Genomic DNA, 18939 nt, shown 5'->3' with positions numbered 1-18939 from the left:
ACGCCACCTGGATGACTCAAGGTGGGATGCAAACATATGGCGCATCTGCCAGGCCCGGAAACACCTCCTCTCTTGCCTTACATTTCGACCTTTCACCTCTACTCCTTCCTTTTGCAGGTGCAGTATATTCCGACAATTTTATCTTTTGTCCATTTTATGTGCCAATCCCCTTCCCGTTGTTGTTGTTGTGAGCCGTCAGTGAGGCCTACAATTTTCCCCGTCCTGGTCGAATTTTTAAGAAACCACATCTTGGTAGGAGGGAGGATATGAAAAACAAGATCCATTTATTTATATTATATTATATTAACAAAAGCACCACCCATCACTTTTTGACAAATTTAAGGTAATGGTAACAAAATTTATATTTTCAAATATGAGCATTAATGTGTGTACAATTGGTGAAATAAATACTTATAGGCTTGCTACCAGGGCAGGTGACGTGGCTAACTAGCATGGCTAGCATCAGCTCATTTCTGCTCTCCAGAAGAGCAGAGCAGTACTAGAAGTAGTAAATTAAGTCGTAAATAAGTACTTTTACTGGTTGGTTTTATTTAGAAAATGTCTTTTTAATTTTTTTATTTTAATGATTACTAAGGCAGCTACTAGCTAATATTTCTAACTGCCATTGGCTAACAACTTGTTTACGTGACTTTACATTACTTCAAAAAGCACAGAAAAGCAGAATGTACTTTAACTGTTCTTTTACATTTTGATTTTTATTAAGAACAATCAAATCGTTTATTTTCTGTTTACCGTACATGTACTAAGGCAGGTAACATAGCTCATTAGGTCATTAGGTAACATCAGCTTGTTTCCGCTCAAATTTTAGGCCACTTCACAACGCACATAAGGACAGAACATATTTTTTTATGTTGTTCTACATTTATAATTTATTTATAAAAAAGCAAATTGTTTACTTCATTGTATGTGTACTATGGTAAGCAACCTGGCTAATTAGCATTGGCTAACATGAGCTCATTTCCACTCCGACATTAGATTATAAAGTGCAGAAGATCAGAAAGCAATTTTATTGTTGTCCGACATGTTGGTTTTATTTATTTATTTGTAAATCAATGGTTTATTTGGTTTACTGAGATGGCTAACTAGCATGGCTAACATCAGCTCTTTCTGCTCTGATATTTCTTCACAAAGTGCAGAGGAGCAGAGAAATAGGTATTCATTTTCTGAAAAATAACTACATTTATTGTAGTGCTATATGATGGGTTTTAGTTAGAAAAAACTCTATTATTTAATTTATGTTTACTAATAAGGCAGATAAAAAGGCTAACCAGCATTTGCGTAACAAAAGCTTGTTTCCGTTCTGATGCCACTTTACGAAGCTCGGAAGGAACAGTCCAAAACCTAGGCCAATATTGCAAATATCTCTACAGCTGACATAATCATCTTTTGTCTTCTTTTTTTTTTTGAAACAGAAGCGTGCTCTAACGCCGGCAAGGGGGGAAGCGTGTCGAAAACGCGTCCTGTGCACAAGCCCCGGCCAATCCGATAGTCTTCAAATAAACAGTCGGCTAACCTGTAAATAAACAGTTGCGGTCGAGTGGGTTGGGCTTTGCCCTGGGAGCTTGGCAGGGCTCGATCACGGTACACACACACACACACACACACACGCACGCACGCACGCGGCCCTGTTCCAGAAACAACATTTCTTGGCACCCTTCGCTCTTGCCACTTGTTTAAATAAGCAAACGTGAAGGAAGTGAAAATACAGTATGAATGCCATTATCTCCTGTTGCTTGGCGGAGAAAAAGAAGGAGAAAAAAAAAAGAAGCTTGTGGGTATTTTGGATGGGAGTTCTGACACCATCTTGTCCAGTGGGATACTTATCATCGTGCAGTAATGATTAGGGCAATTAGGGCTAATGGCAACAGAAATCTGGCTTGGCAAGAAAGTTTCCTTGAGCTTGTGCGGTTCCCTCCACGCCCAAGTGTGTCACACGCCTGGATTTTATAATCACTTATAAAACATACACACACACTGACCACCATTCATTTTTTTGCCATCATTCCCATTCTGTTTCTGGTGCGCACACACTTCAGTATTTTGATAGAATTAGCCACATAGTTTAGGGTTGTGATTCCCAACCACTGTGCCGGGAAATGATCCAATTTCACTTCATTGGTCCATTTCTTTTTTTAATGTCTATTTTATTTTATTTACGACCAATATGGTATTTTCATTCACATGTCTAGGCCAGCAATGTATAGTGACAGGGAGAACAATTAAACGTTTTTTTGATTCACGGTGGGAGTTAGAATTTTAAAAATACTTATACAATTTTTGTTTTTGTTTTAATAATATATTTAGGGGTGTCACGCGATTAAAAATTTTTTATCGTAATTAATCGCATGACTTCATAGTTAACTCACAATTAATTGCAAATTTTATATCCGTTCTAAATGTACAATAAAATATTGTTTTCGAATTTTTCATACTCTTGTTAACATAAGAGGAACGAAATTTAAACTAATAGAAATATGGCTGCATCTTTTACTCATTGATACGGTAATTAAAAAAATTATAAAATTGAGTTCAAATTAAAAAGATGTACTGTAAAAACGATTGATTTGTGTTGAAGTCATTTTTCTGCCACGAGATGGCATAATTGCATTTGTAAGACGGCGACAGCTCAGTGTATTTTTATTTTCATATTAAGAGCTATCTAATCTTTAACATGAAGTTATTTGTGAAATTCTGCACATTTTTAAAATTGTAAAATATAACGTGACCCCAGTCTCTACAAAAATATGCATTATTAGTCAGAGTATTGCTGCTCAATTTTCTTCTGCGTCAGGCGCGTCAAAGGAATTTTAAATGAACTCAAAATGAACGCACTAATTTTGACATCTCTAGATATTTTTCTAACGCAAAAATGTGCCTTGACTCAAAATAAAGGTTATTAAACACGAGTTTAAGGAACTTTTTTCCAGCAGCAGCCCATGTTCGTAAGCCGCAGACACATCCACATATCCTTCACTCACCCAAAAAAACAAAAAGTCTGCACGCGCAAATGCATACCGCTGTCGACATTTCAGGAGAAGCCTGCCTGGCAGCCATTTTATGCTGAGCGAGGTTCTGTGCACATGTATAGCACTGTGGCTGCCAGAGGCCCGGGTCCCGAGCCAAGATGCATTTCAGCAGCGAGGAGGAGGAGGAGGAGGGGGAGGAGGAGGAGGAGGAGGAGAGGGGCGGACTTCCCAACAGAAGTCGGGAACCAGTGAGAGGGCCAGAAAGGATCGAGCTAATTACGCCGCGCCGATGTGTAATGTTTCGACAATACAGCTGCTCCCGGGTAAATATTTGATGTGGCCCCGGCAGACTTTCTGGGATCGGAAGGGGCCTCACCTGGAAACGGTCACGTCAAAAGAAAATCAAGCCGCATGTGTTGCATATGTGTCTGCGCACGTGTCCTCTCGTGCTCCTGCTCTCCATCACTCGCCGCTCACGTTTTCTCCACCAACTTCATTCTTCTTCTAAGATTTAGGCAATTTACGTCGTGTATGTTATTGTTCTTCCAAAAAAAAAAAAAAAAATCACTCTTCTTTTTCAACGCTTGTTGTCTGTCTTCTCCCCGCCGCTTTGTTGTCTAAACAAAGCGGGGGCCTTTCTCGGAATGAGACGCAACCCCCGAACGAGGTGAACAAAAGGATCCGGGCGAAGGATCCTTCGAACCCTGACGCATCGTGCCAGCCATTGTGTGCCAGGCCTGCCAACTGGCAATGCCCACCCCCATCCGTCGGGTGCGCCCACCCCCCCTCCTCTGTCGCTTAGACATTGGAGTGCCAGCCCCTCCCCTACGGGGACGGATGAGTGTCATTCACTGGCGGCCCAAAACCGCCTGAAAAGGAAGTCAAATGAATCAAGGGCACTGATTCTTAACCTTGTTGGAGGTACTGAACCACCACTAAATTTGTACGCGCGTTCACTCAACTCGTTATTGACGAATAAAATATGATTATTGTTTTCAAATTCAAGACATAGCTTTTGGGTTTACGGTTGAACAAAGTGAAAAGGAGAGTAGCCTTTTCCTTGCTTCAGGAAGTGTTTTCGTTTTGCTACATAGCTGAAGATGGAACCCAGGGGCAACAGATACCGGGAGTCCTGTCTCAATTATTAAAAGAGAAGTTGATTAATTTTAGTTTTCCCCCCACAGTAATACATCCCAAAATAAGACAAAGATACTGACATTCAAACATCCACCCACAAAAAAAATGGACAAAATAAATAAGACCAGTTTTTCTCTCTTTGGCCCCACTCGCTTAATGCTATATTCTTTATCCTCTATGAAAAATTCTCTATTCTTTGTTGACTGTACTTATTATACTGCCTCCTAGTGGTCTGTTGTTACTTTCTGTTTTGATAAAAGCACAACATTGTAGTGTGCAAACTCCTCACTCGCTCGCTCGCGCCGCTCACTGTCCCTCTTTTTGGAGAGTCAGGGAATTTCCCACACCCCCAGCCCCTCCCCCCCTGTCCGGCGGCGACGTGCAGGTTTTGAACCCTCTCTGTGTTCCCGGCCTCCCATGCCCATTGCCACTCAAGCAGCGGGGGTCCGCCGCATTTGTCTCATAATTATCCAACTGTACGGGGGGGGTTGCTCAGATGAAAGCAGCGACTCACAGAGCTCCTCTGTCAAAGGTCTGTCTGCCCGACTGGGGGGGCTTTTCTTTGCATCTATCTGCCTTGTCCTCTTCCCTTGTGCTCATCCACTGCCCGCCCAGCGCACCTCCTCTTCATGGCGGCGTCCCTAAAGGAATGCCTCCACTGAGCATAATCGCCCACAGCGAACGCCCGTGCACGAGCCGCCTCCCTCGTCTAAGCCCCCCCCCCCCCCCCCTCAACATCCCCCCGCGACCGGCCGCCCCGCAGCTTCATTCACAACTACAAAACTGCAAAAATACCCTCCACCCCACCCTCACATCCTGAAAGACCCACACCATTTTTTTCCCTCTTCGCCTCACGGCCCTCGTCGTACTGTATAAACTTTTTGTGTCATTTTTATATTAGTGGTGCGCAGTGAGGTTTTTCTAATGATAAAATACGGATCAATATATGTAGCATACTGTAAATACAATGAAGGGCTGCTCAATTAATCAAAATTCAATTACAATTTTCAGACACCACGATTACAAAATGGGCATAATTATAATTTTAAAATAGATTACTAATTTGGAGTACTAATTTGCATACGCTCAAAAGTTTTTCCACCATCCCCCTTCCCAAAGCTAGCTTGCACTTTTTTTTTTTAAATAAAATTGTATAAATTTTCCTTGTTTTGTACCAAAAAATTAATGATTGTTTGCATAATTGTGATTTCAATTATTACCAAAATAATCGTCATTAATGGGCGGTTTTCATCATTGAGCAGCCCAACGGTGAAGTCTTTCATTAATAGACAATATCGATTTTTGTTTTAGGCCGATGCCAATTCTGATATTTGGCAGATTTTTTTTTTAAAAAACCAATTAATCAGCTTATTATTTAAAAAAATATTTGACAAATACAACAATTTATTTTTTGTTCCCGTAGCGCCTATTTAAATTACAGGCAGAACATTTAACTGTTCTACAATGCCAAGTATTTTAGTATTTGTTTAACTTTAAAACAGAGAGACAAAGACTGCAAAAAAGTTTTTTTGTTAATTGTTTGTTAAAAAGGAATCAACCGATTTTTTTGCAGATTTTTATTTCGAGGAGGGTGTTTGAATTTCCTTTTTTTTTGTCTTATCTAAAACAATCAGCAAAATAAATCAATAAATCAGCCAAAAATTACCAATTTTAAACAAGCTAATATTAGCTGACTTAATCTTTGATTCAATACTTGGTCGGTCATGGACAATCATTCATTATCTCTCTGATTTAATATATTGTTTTTTAAAATAATTTTTTCTCTTTTTTACAACATAAGAAAGATAATGGAATTTTTATATTTCGTAAAAGTTGAGAGATAAAAAAATACTTTAAATATTTTATTATTTATTTTATTTATTATACTATATATTTTTTATTTATTGGCCATTTGTAGAATATTTGATACAACCAAACTATTTGACGAGGAGGCTAAAACAGATTGGCATTTCTATTCGATTCGATAGGGAAAGTTGAGTTATGGACGTGTTAAAGTGGGAAAAAGTTGATTGTAAAAATGTGCAATTAAGCGTTAATGAGCGCCTTGAGTTTTTGCCACAGCCACCTCGCCGCTTCCTTCACAAGTACACAACTGCAATCCACAGTCTTCCACCCTGAAAGACTTCAGACCCCAGGTCGCGCGCCTCCTCTTTTCTCCTCCCCGCGGCCACCTCGCTCCTTCTTCTCCTCTTAACTACTGGCTAGGAGTTAATGGAGTGTTTTGGCTCGTCTCCAGACGGTGAGTGTCACCTCATTAGCCTATGGCGGCTCGCTCCCAGACTGCTCCTCGCGTGGAAGGAGGAGGGATACCGCAACGGGATGCCATTGGTCATCCGTCTGTCTACCCGCAACCCTCCCGTCACCCCCCGCCTTCCTCGCACCCCTTCCCACCGCTACAATGAATGAGAATACACGCATGCATAATTAAATCCAAAGTCTGCTCACTTCTCTCCTTCCTCCTTCTTGGAGGTTTGCCACGACGGGAAGAAAGCAAGTGTCTTCGAGACATGGCCAACCTCCCAGCCCTGTATGGACCCATTCTTTGTGCCACCCCCCCACCACCACCCCCCTTGCCAACTGAATGGCAGGGTGGCAACAGCGGGCCAATGTAAATGCCAGCCAGCCCCTGCCAGTCAATTACACCGCGACAAAGCTAATTGTTTGTGAAGCTCCGCCATTCAGCCGCTCGTTGTTTATAGCACAGATGTGACGTTCCCACTTTCTCACAGGCGGCGGACGGGACCAGCTCGAAACGTGCAGCGCAACAAAACGTGAGAAATATTCAAGCATCTAGTTTATCAGCAAATGGAAATGGTGTGAGGGTTAAAGTAGCACCTAAGGCACTTTTCAACCTTAATAAAATATTTTCATATCTCTTCTGATGATACGGTACCTTTGCCATGGCCTGAAGAATCTGTATAATTTAACTTTGAGGAGGATGGTAGGAACACTGCCACACACGTGTGAGCTAAAAAAACGACGCAACGCACTTGTCCTCATGGGAAATATGGTCTTCCTTCAGGCATAACATTACCGCTTTTGTCCATTTGGCGCTGCCATAATCAACGTAAACTAAAAGTTCCTTAGTGTTGCTTTAAATTTGGCCTATCCTGAAAAAGTCATGTTTTACAAAAATTAATTCATTTTTGTTTCAAGAAAGTTATCTTTACCACAAGATAGGGCTACAATTGATGTTTATTTCAGTAATCAATTAATCTGTCGATGACTTTTATGATTAATCGATGAATCTGTAAAAAAAAAAAAAAAGTTTCAATTTCCTTCCCTTTTTTCAAAAACAGGACAATATTTCAAATCCAACAAATTCATTATGCTTCAGTTACTGATTTGGTCTGTAACGTGAGGAAATGTTGATTATTTTCCAACGTAAAAGCAATCGCATTTTGGTTTCAAACAAAGATGATCAGTCTGCTTTTAAGTTGCTGAGCTGAAATTCCAAGCATTTGGACAAATTTAAAACAATTATCTAAACGATTCATCGATCATCAAAAATAATTAGCGATTCATTTGGGAATCAATTAGTTATTAATTATTGTTAGGACTGGGTACTGATTCAGATTTCCAGATTCAGATAATTGGATGCCCTAATTATTGTTGCAAATCTATAAGAAGAGCTATTTTGTCGTGATTGCCATTATCTTTCAAGAAGAGTCGTAAAAAGTGAATTTCAAAACTATAGTTTATCGTTTATTCTGGAAAGAAATGGCTTCATTCATTAAAAATAACTTCTGCTCTTGATGAAATTGTCCCGAAAAAAATGATTTCTGTGGAAATTGATCTGAGAATCAAAACAAAAATAAAAAAAATTGTTTTTGTTCAGAATCGATTCAAATTGTAAATTTTGTGGCAAAACAATCGTCGATCTGATTTGAAGGCCCTCCAGTGATGTCAGCGCCAAGAGGAGTTTCCCACTGGCAGAGCCAAGGAGAGCGGCTGCGCCAAAAGAACGGCCGTCCTCTAGCCGGGCGCCGGGCCACCGCCAGAGGATGCCCGCCATCGCCTTCGCCCATCCGGGGTGACACGCAAACGCGCACCTCGGAGGGGAGAAGGGCGCCAGGCCGGGCCGGGCCGGGTGCGTGCCGGTGCCACCACATCTACAAGCACGACTTGGCCCCAAACAGACAAAGAAAACAAAGCGCGCACTCAGTCAGATGATTTTGCTGGCACGGCTTCCCTGGAAATGGGACGTCGGGAAAAGGAAAGGGGGGAGAACTCGACCGCAGAGTTGAATGTGTCATTACAAGCATAAAAACAGACGAGCGACATTGCCAACAGATGTATTTGTGCCATTACGCCGAGGGAAGGCGACGGGGCTGCAGGTGCAAATAAAACACCCCGTTGAGGTTTCCTCTTTAGGATCGCGTCTTGCTGCATCAGCGTTCACACAATCTGCTATTCTGTCAGAGACGCTGGCGAAAAAAGGAAAAAAACACACACACACACAAATACATAGAGAGTCAACCCGCCCTAGTCCCAAGGCTTGTATGTGACAATTGTTTGGGTTTCACTTAGGGGTGTACTCACTTTTGTTGCCAGTGGTTTAGAGTGTTTTGCCAAAAATGTGAATTTTTGAACTGATGAATTTAGCGTCACATTTCGCCCATAAATGGATCCAAGACAGAAGCAACGAAACGGAAAACACAAAACATGATTTATGCACTCTAAAAGCAGTTAGGTTAAAAATAATCCAAATTTGGGTCAGAAAATGGACAGTTAATTTGACCCAACTTTATGTCAAGAAATGGGTCTTTTAGTGTAAAACAACTCGTAAAAATTGGTCAGATCCTTTACCTGGATCAAAATATTGGGTCATTTTGTATAAAACAACCCAAAAAGTTGGGTCAAATTGACCCAGAAAGTTTTTCATCCTTAATTGGGTTACTTTTGACCCAACTGTTTTAGAGTGTGGCTTTTAATGTTAAATCGCAGATGAGTAAAAAATAACCCAATTTGGGTTAAAAAAAAGGACCGATCCACTACTTGGGTCAATTTGACATAATAAAAAAAGGTGTCCTTTTTGCACAAAACCACCCAAAATGATTACATTTTGTGGGAATTTGTGCAAAACAAGTAAATTGGGTCAAATTGACCCAAGTGGTGGATGGGTCAATTTTTTTACCCAAATTGGGCTGTTTTTGAGCCAACTCTAAAAACAGTTGGGTCAAAATTAACCCAATTTGTGCCATTAATGGACTAATCCACAACACCGTTAAAAACTGCCAGAGTTTTCCCTTACCCTCTTGTGGTTAGAGATCGGGGAATGTGACTTGACTTGTTATAAAATGCCCTTTTTTTTTTGTCTGTACAAAACAACCAAATTTTTGGGGTTGTTTTATAGAAAATGACCAATTTCGGGGGGGGTTTGTGCAAGCAACTCAGAAAGTGGATCGGTCCATTTATTACCCAATTTGGGTTATATTTGACCCAACTCTAAAATATAACCCCATTTGGGTCAGGAATGGTTTTAGAGGATGACAAAGGATGGACAGAAATTGACACAGAATAATACTGTCAGCCATCTATATCATTTACTTCCTGTTACCAACTGAACAGCATTTACCGTTTCATGAGAATGTAAGAATATACATTCTAAAAACAGCTGGGTCAAAAGTAACCCAATTGTGTAACAAAAAATGGACCGATCCACTTTATGGGTCAACTTTCTGAGTTTGTATACAAAATGACCCAATTTTTTAACCAAGTAAAGGATCTGAGCAATATTTGAATCGGCAACTGAACAATTGGCCAACTCAGTCAAGGATGGCGTCTCTTCTGAAACACGGGTGGAACGAGCCAAGTCAGAACGGGGCGGGGGGACGCGTCATAAAACGAGTTCTTGCATAACTCCAGCGGGAGAGAACAACGCCACGACGCTGGCGGGCGTCCATTGTCCCATTCTTTCTTTTATTTGTCCCATTTTTTTTTAAAATATCTTTGTAATACACTTGACACACTAAAACCAGTTGTGTCAAAAAATAACCCAATTAAAGGTAAAAAAAATGGACCAATCCTCTACTTGGGCTAATTTGACCCAACTTTGAGTCAAGAAATGGTTCTTTCAGCGTAAAACAACTGGTCAGATCCTTTATTTGGGTCAAAAAATTGGGTCAAAAAATTGGGTCAAAAAATTGGGTCATTTTGTATAAAACAACCCAGAAAGTTGGGTCAAATTGACCCATAAAGTGGATCGGTCCATTTTTGATACATAATTGGGTTACTTTTAATCCAACTGTTTTTAGAGTGTATGCTTATAATGTTTGTGTGTGTGTTGAAATACGCTCACAATGTTCTTTATATTTTCACTACATGAGTCTAGAACTTAACTTCCATTTCCTCCTATAGAAGACTCATAGAAAGCTTCTTTTTCTCTCTTTTTTGGGGGGGATATGAAATGTAAGCAGCCATTTGACTAACTTGACTATTATTTGCCTTTTCGACAAACTTACGGAGTGAGGCTTAAACGCATGTTGACGTCGTAACGTTCCCACGAGGCTCGGCGGGAATAATCTGGCAAAATATTTGCACTGGTGACGCCAGCGCCGGAGCGCTGTGAGTGAGACGGAATGCTCGCTTTTTCACTTTAATTTTGAGCTCCAAGACAGGAATCCCCCCCTCCCTCCCACATTTCCCTTAACCCACCCCCCTCCCCGACAGAGCCCACGCCCCCTTTGCCTCCATCCTCCGGCCTGCGCACCTCCCACCGACCCTTCGCAAGCCTCCCGGCACTCCTTCCTGCGCCGCCTCTGCCTGCGACCATTCGTCCTGCTGCGACGCCTCACAAGCCCAAAAGCACAAAAAGGAAGCAAAGACACCGGCACTACCTCACACACACACACACACATTATACACAAAATTGTTGTAGACCCACTTGGGTTGGACAATAACACACACACACCTGCAGCACACCTGCACACCTCTTCCCATTAGCCACACTGGCAAGGTGGCGCACAATTAGCCACCAATCTGAATACCTCAATTTGATTGGGTCAGAAATGAACCGACCCAACTTCTTGAGATATTTAACCCAAAAAATTGAGTCAAATTAAATGAATAACCCACAAAGCAACCAAATTACAGTATACGGGTTCTTAGTAGGTTAACTCATTCACTGGCAGCCATTTTCACTGAAGCAACCCCCTTCGCTCTCGGCTGTTTCACTGGATTTGGACTGATTTTGCAAGACCCACAGAATATTGTGTTCTATCGCTATAAAAACATGGAACCTACCAAAACAAAGATTAGAGTCTCTTCTTTCATCAGGAAAAAAAAAGTATATTTCTATCTGTTTCCGTTTTGCACCATTAGCATAAGAATATAGCAAAGTTTCATCATTATTCACAAATCTGTGCAAAACTGTGGGGAGTCAAGAACAACAATTTGGGTCAAAATTGGGATGACCTGTTAACTTGGGTCAATTGGATCAAACATTCTGAATAGTTTTGTATATAATAACCCAGGCTTTAGGTTGTTTTGTACAAACCCACCTTTTTCTAGAGTGTGAAGAAATGCAACACTTGTTGGTTCAAAACAGGCAAACTTCAAAAACGGCCGAATATTAAATCGCAATACTGTATTCGCTGAAAAACGAACCTCCTTTCTTAAAGTTCCCCCAAAATTGTGTCAAAGCACAGTCTAATAGGAAAGTAGTACATCAGACTCGAGAAGCTATGTTAACTAAAAATGTTAACGTGCATAAATGGACGTTGTTCCATTTTTTGTGTCAATTTCTCGGAGGGAAAATGAGTGCAGCGCTCTAACAATGTGCAGACTTGTGCACACAAGGTGACTTTTTTTTTTTTTAATCAGTTGAGCGAGAATTACACAGATCATATGACACCATATGGAATTCTTTTTACACATAATGTATTTCCTTTGCAAGCACTGTGAAAGGCGAGGCCTACAGGGAGTCCTCTTTAGGCGGAGGGGGAGATAAAAAAAAAAAAAGTATGTATGGAAAGGAGGGTGAGGTGGGGGGGAGCGGGGTGCGGGGGGGTAGCAGGGGGCGGTCCAAGCATGCTCAGCGAAAATATGCCTCATGCACTCGTTGAACTTGGGGCCTGCGTGGGCTTCTCTGAAGGTTACAGGAGAGGCCTGTGCGGAGAGGAGCAGGAGAAAGAAGCCATGCATCGGCACTCCGCACGCAACACCTTCTACCCCCCCCCCCTTCTCCTGCTTTTCCCAAAAAAAAAAGAGATCTGAAAAAACACGAGCCGTTAGCCCCGCGGCGTCCAACATTTATTTGTCTGCTTCTCTGAACGAGCGTCTGTTGCTCAGATAACAACAGCGGCGAGCCATCGCCTTTGACACTCGGCTTCCTTCCCTCCTCGGAGCCTGCCAGAATTCGAGCCGCGTATCCGCTAGACCCCACCCCCCACCCGCCCCCGAGCACTCGGCCCACACAAAGGTAGGAAGCGGGGCGCATTGTGACGAGGGCCACTAAATCACCTCGCGTTTTATCCGCCGCACGTTTTAGTATGGACACAACGGGGCCTTGTGAAGAGCTAATGGAACGCACGCTTCTGCTTTTCAGGCCATGGGTAAACAGGTCAGAGGTCACGGGCAAGTTCGTCCACACCAAACTCATCAGACAAAACAACCATTGCGGTTTTCTTAAGATGGACCCCGGGGGTGAGCAGATACAATGAAAAACAGCAGAGGCCCCGTGATTGAACCCTGTGGAACACCATACGTTCCGTTATGTGAATTCATATTGCACATATTCAACTAGCCATTTTCTCTTTTTGTTTTGTTTTTGCTTGACATAGTATGAAGGGATTACAAAAATAAAGAGATCACATGACGTACCATCAATAATGGTTAAGAGGGGCTTATCATCATAAATCATTTAAATTAAACGGTTTTCCAGACGAAATCGTTTTTGCTACACCTATAACTTGAATGATAATGATAAACGTCCTTATAATGGGACAAAAAAATTATCTGCATTGAATGGCGCAATGCATGCTGGGACCGAAGTTAATACGAGAAATATACCGAAGCTGCCAAGTTCTCAAATCAAAAGTACAATATAATACAGTGATTTTATTTCTGCAGACGAACCGCTGACAGTTCGTTGAATGGTCCTTTTTATCAGCTGTAGCCCCCACCATCATTTAAGTTGCCTGTCCCTGATGTACATCACACTAAACCACATGGATGGCCGGATCAAGAAATTCATTTTTGTACATAGCGGACCCCGCGGGAGTTCAAATCAGCACGTCAGAAGGGAACGTAAACAATGGAGCGCATTCGACTGCGGAAGAGAAGTCAAAGGGCAACGGGTAGTAAACACTCCGGCTGAACCAACTGGTCACTTTGCCTTTCCTCAAGAATTAGCAGACCGTTAACAGCTCATAAAAGAGCGCCTTCTCTGCTTTACAACAGATTTGAGCTGCTTTCATACAAACAGTCCAGCAAAAGGGATAAACAGCCGACCCCGACGACTCGCGGCAAAGCGCAAACAGCAGGCCGACTGATATTCCCCAAAAGCGAATGAATGCCGGTTGCTTGGCTGGGCCCAAAGATGCTGCAGTAAACAAAAACGGTATGAAAGACGGCCCGAGACGTCACGTTGCGGCTTAGATGTCACTCGAGACGCCGTTGCCGATGTAAAGCTGGCAAACAAATGAAGAGGAGTGCACTTGCTGGATTAGTTTCTGATTTACGGCAGTCTGCGAGCGCGAGAAAAAAAAAGAAGAAGAGAAGAAGACGGCAAGGAATCGGGCGCATTTATCGAGGAGGATGTGAGGCTGCAAACCGGCAAAACCTGACAGAGCGGCATTTGCCTAAATTAACCCCGGCAACTGTAGCAAATCCAACCGTAAGCGTGCGTGTCTTATGCACTGTATATATAGAACCGTCACCTCGGGCATTGGCACTTCACAACACATGGGTGCGGTGGTGCAGGTGCTGTGTGAACACCTATAGTCCGGATTCCAACAGTCAAGTTCACAGGGTGCACTTGGGGAAACAGTGAGTAACTGACGCCCCCTTACAATTCGCGTATTTGTCCAGATTAACGGTTTATAATAGGGACCAACAGGTAATCCAAACATTACATAAACATTTTATTTATTATAGATCTGATCTTGTTAACTGTAATACAGTTTAACTAATTTTATTGTTTAAAATAAAAATAAAAATAAAAGACTCAAAACTTCAGTTCAATTTATTGTGCTGCTCCTTCACATGTGCCAGTCATGGCAACTAGGGGGCAGTGTAATACATTCGTGCAGACACAAACAAAGAAGAATTGTTTCACAAATACAGTGACTAAGTCATAGTCAAGTAATATTACAAGTCATGTGGAGGATAAAGAAAATATGCCTATGAGTGCCTGTGAGTAATCAATTAATTAATTTTGATAATTGATTTGTCGGACATTGTTTTACCTAAAATTGTCCAAATACTGATTTCAGCCCCACAACAGTAAATATTCTCCAATTTCTGTAGTCCTACGTGAATACAAACAACACTAAGGAACTTTCAGTTTACGCTGATTATGACGCGCCATATGGAAAAAAGCGGTATTGTTCTGCCTGAAGGAAGACCACATTTCCCATGAGGACAAGCGCATTGTGTCGTCTTTTTATTTTATTTTATACTTTTTTTTTTTAACAGGCCAATGTTGATCCTTGACTGTCCTTTTATCCGGGTAGCTTCCCTTTTCCTTTTTTGTCTCCTCAGACAAAACTTTTCAGTTGTTTTGCAGGAAAGCAGCAATCGTGCGTCGACATTCAAATTGACGTCTTTGTAACAAATGGGTAAAGGGGGAAGTGACGTATGCCATAAAGCAGTCAGCACATTTGTATTTTTTTGTGTGGCAGTGTTCCTACCATCCTCCTCAAAGTTGCTTAGTGGCAGTAAAAAATGATACAGACCCCCTCGTGGCAGGGCAAAGGTATCATTCAACTAGTTTCGAGGTTTCATCAAGAGTTATGAAAATATTTTATTAAGGTTGAAAAAATCCTTAGTGCTACTTTAATTGAAATATTGTATGACGTTTGCAAACATTGGCTTCTCCTTTGGAGGAGAAATTCACATTTTTGCAGATTTTCTTAAATATTAGAGACCAAAAAAAACGAATTTACTTTATAACAATTAAAAATAATTTAATATAAAAATTGTATTTAATCCAATTAATTGATTAATGGAAAAAGACAGATTGCAGCCAGAATGTTCCAATGTTTGTGTTCAACTATTTTTTTTCCTTAAAGGATTATCACGCCGCAACAATCCATGCTAAGTCTTAGCCTGTCAATGGCATTTTCCATTATGTATTAGCATTGAGCTAGCAGAGGCATTCTCTGAAGGCAAAGTGGTTTGATCCATTTATATATATGATGTGGTATTCTGTTTGTTTTGTTAAATTTGGTTAAGTTAGAGCTCAGGATCTGGAGGAGTGACGGGACTCAGGGGGGGGAAAAGGGCCAATTAATGCCAACAAGTCCTCCGAGGTGTGCCTCCATCGACTCGCGGATCATTAATCCCATTCCAAATCGAACGCCCGCCCGTCCCTTCCACGCGCGAGCATCTGAATGCATGTTTTTGGTGCCGCGATGAGTTCAAGTGCCTCGTTAGCGACTGGCCAGAGTGAAAGAAAAGAGCCCCGAGAGACGCACAAAGAAAATAGCCCAAAAGGTTTGATTCTTAATCGGAAGCTCTCAAAGCACACTGCCCGACTGCCACTTGAGACATGAAAGCGCAGCCCTGGCGTTTGGTTTACATTATATTGGAGTGCTTTCCACATTGCGGCCAGGGGATAAGCATCAGTCGAGGTTTATCTCTGACACAGGGCTCGATGGAATATGTAAACACCGAGCGCAATCAGCACTGTGAGGGACGGTAAGGAGCGCTGGAGGAAGCAACGTCGTCATGCGAGCCCGAGGAAATGTGCTTTTGATCTTATCGCTCGTATCGAGAATATAAGAATAGTGGTGAGGGTCTGGCTGTGAATTTTGCTCCCTAACCCCGTGAAGAGCGAGGCGAGCCCAGAGTTGGTTTCCCAAGCTGACAAAACCACACAGTGTCGACGCGGAGACAACAAGACATCAGCCATCCGCAGGCCGCCGCCGCCGCCGTCAACAAGTCAGCATGTGCGCTACCATCTGACTGGGAACTCCCCCTCGCCGTGCCCCCGCCGTCCCAACCCCCGGCCACATACTTGCAGCCAAAACGAGCTCCTGCCGCCGCCGCCGCCGCCACTGCCGACTCCTGCTTTTAATTTGACGAGAGTGGGCCAGAGTAATGGCTTCAGTGTTTTGCGGTCTGCCGACACATATGGTCCGTGCAGCCATTCGCTCGATGGGGGGAAACGGGCATGTAGTTACAGGCGGCGGGGTAAGGGGCCCCCGCGGGCTTTATTAGCACGAGCATGAAATTTTGGGTGCCCAATCACACACAGATACACACACACACACACATACATATATATATATATATATATATATATATATAATTTAAAGTTCCTTTAACGGCACAAATTTTTTTAACGCTCGATTAACGACAGCCCCTTATTTGGAAAGCTTCTACTAAAGGAATTCCAGTCACGACGTAGCAGAAGCGGCTGCTTAAGGTTTGTAAGGTAATGTTTAAGGGGGCAGAATGTTAGCATGGAGGAGCCATTTGGACTGTGTAGCACTAGCACCGGTTCCCTACTTTGAAAGAACGCACTTGGTTAGCCGTTAGCACCGAACTCGGTTGCTCTCGAAGAGGTGTCCAAAAATATACAGCCACATACAATGGGGCAAAAAAAGGTATTTGGCCAGTTTCCCATAGACTTGCTATTGGATTTTGGCCAAATACTTTTTTTACCCAACTGTATCTCCAATTTTCACCTTAACGGAGAGTCACTGCAATTATCTTCTCCCTAAACAAATAGTTGTTGTGAGTGAGTGAAATGATGTCATGGACTAAAGACAATACACAAAAAGCGATATGCCAAATTGCGTCATGGCGCCGATCTTCCGTCTTCACGCTCGGCGAGGCCTCAGCTCCAAAGTCGAGCGGAATGAGACCCCGAGCCAGAAAATAGAATTCGCTGACCTCATTCTGACAACAAGGCTAGGGTGGGGGGTGAGGGGGGGCGGACTCGTTTCGCAATAGCGCGCTTGTTTATACAGGTGGCGGGCAAGTCAGGTCGGATGCGCACAGAGCATGCGTCTAGCCCAACGCTGTCATGAAGATTCAGCTTGTTTTGTGTGCTGTGTTTCAACGTTGGGCACATTCAAGCATGTCGGTGTCATGTTTCCATTAAGAGTAACTTTTAACTAAATTATTGCAGCTGGTGAAAGAAACCAGGGGCTCAATTATTAATATGTTTTTTCCAGACAGGAATGAACAAACATTTGATTTTTAAAAACGGTCAAAATAAAACCTTGTACAAATGTATATAAAAATCAATGACAAATGATCCTAATATAAAATAAAAATATATAAATATAAAATTATAATGAAATAAATAAAAATATGTGTAATTGTTACATTTAATAAATAACATTAATTCTATAATAATTACATAGCTTATTTCAAAAACTGTCAACTAAAATTTTTTTTAATGAATGTGTAAATTTTATTTAAAAATGTAAATGCATGCATTGATTTAAAAAATATATATTAACTCTTTTACTGCCAAAAACGTTAAATAACGTTTAGTAAAATCCTACGGAGGGGCGCCAAAGACGTTAACCAAACAATTGCCTAATAAAATGAAAAATTAAATACATTTAAAATATTTTAAGTTTTTAACTTGAGATGGGCATATACAGAGACCAAATATCAGTATTGGGTTGATAACCCAGCCCTATTGCAAAGTATCGGTACTTGAGACGGTGGCTGATACCAAATTAGAAAATAGAAAAATAGAAAATTGTCATGAATTTTATAAGGGTTACATAGATCTTAAAATTAATTGCCATTTTTGGGGGGACGTGGGGGATTTTAATGTATCAAAAGTACTAATGGTATTGGTAATTGGTATCGGTGACTTCTCAAAAGTTCAGTACTCGTACTGGTAACTGTCTGAAAAAAGTGGTATTGAATATCCCTTTTATAATGTAATTAATTAATTATATCATAATATATGTATAAATATTATTATAAATATATATATATTGTGTTATGTTTTATTATTAATTAGTTTTTTATTTTTACTATATATGTATTATTGTTATGTATTGTATTTAATTGTATATTTAAATAAATAATTTAATAATGTAATATTAAGTCATATTTATATATACTTTTAGTACTTAAAATGTATGTACAAAAAATCAACTTTCTAATAACTTAATTATTATAGTAATTAATAATGATTTTCTAATACATTAGTTGCAACTAAATAATTGTTTCATCAAATGATTTTTTAAAAATTTGACTAGTATTTTTAATAACTTTTATATCCTTAAATGTGTATATAAAATACATTATATGTTTGAAGGGGGGCTGCAGTACTAGTGGTGGGGGGTGCTCGAGGCGCAACAGCTGTTTGGTAAACACCACAAGTAATTGTTCCAAACGTAACTTTTAACACAGATGAAATGCAATTACAGCGCGTTTATCTAACCACAGCAAGTCGCTGTGCCAAAAGGCAAACAAAAAAAAAACTGTCATTGTTTCTGACTGGGAGGCTCAGCAGGATTACAGCTGCTTTCTTTTGCTGCTGTTTTACGGCTTATACACTCCAACGCAAACAAAGCATACGTTCGCGGCATAGGGGCGGGAGGAAGTAAGCGGAGCGGCTTGGGAAAAAAAAAAACATTTGGATGGGATCGGCGAA

The 18939-nt window shown here is 41.2% G+C and overlaps 1 protein-coding gene across 7 annotated transcripts in view; it reads right to left on the bottom strand.

Annotated features, from left to right (window-relative positions):
• Positions 1-18939, bottom strand: part of LOC147159550 (nuclear factor 1 B-type-like) — a 58733-nt gene that overhangs the window by 25866 nt on the left and 13928 nt on the right. The window lies entirely within an intron of this gene.

The sequence above is a fragment of the Leptonotus elevatus genome, chromosome 17 (genome assembly GCF_054856555.1).
Source record: "Leptonotus elevatus isolate MCC_2025b chromosome 17, RoL_Lele_1.0, whole genome shotgun sequence".
In the NCBI taxonomy this organism is placed as follows: Eukaryota; Metazoa; Chordata; class Actinopteri; order Syngnathiformes; family Syngnathidae; genus Leptonotus; species Leptonotus elevatus.
This window is presented reverse-complemented; position numbering and strand designations above follow the sequence as displayed.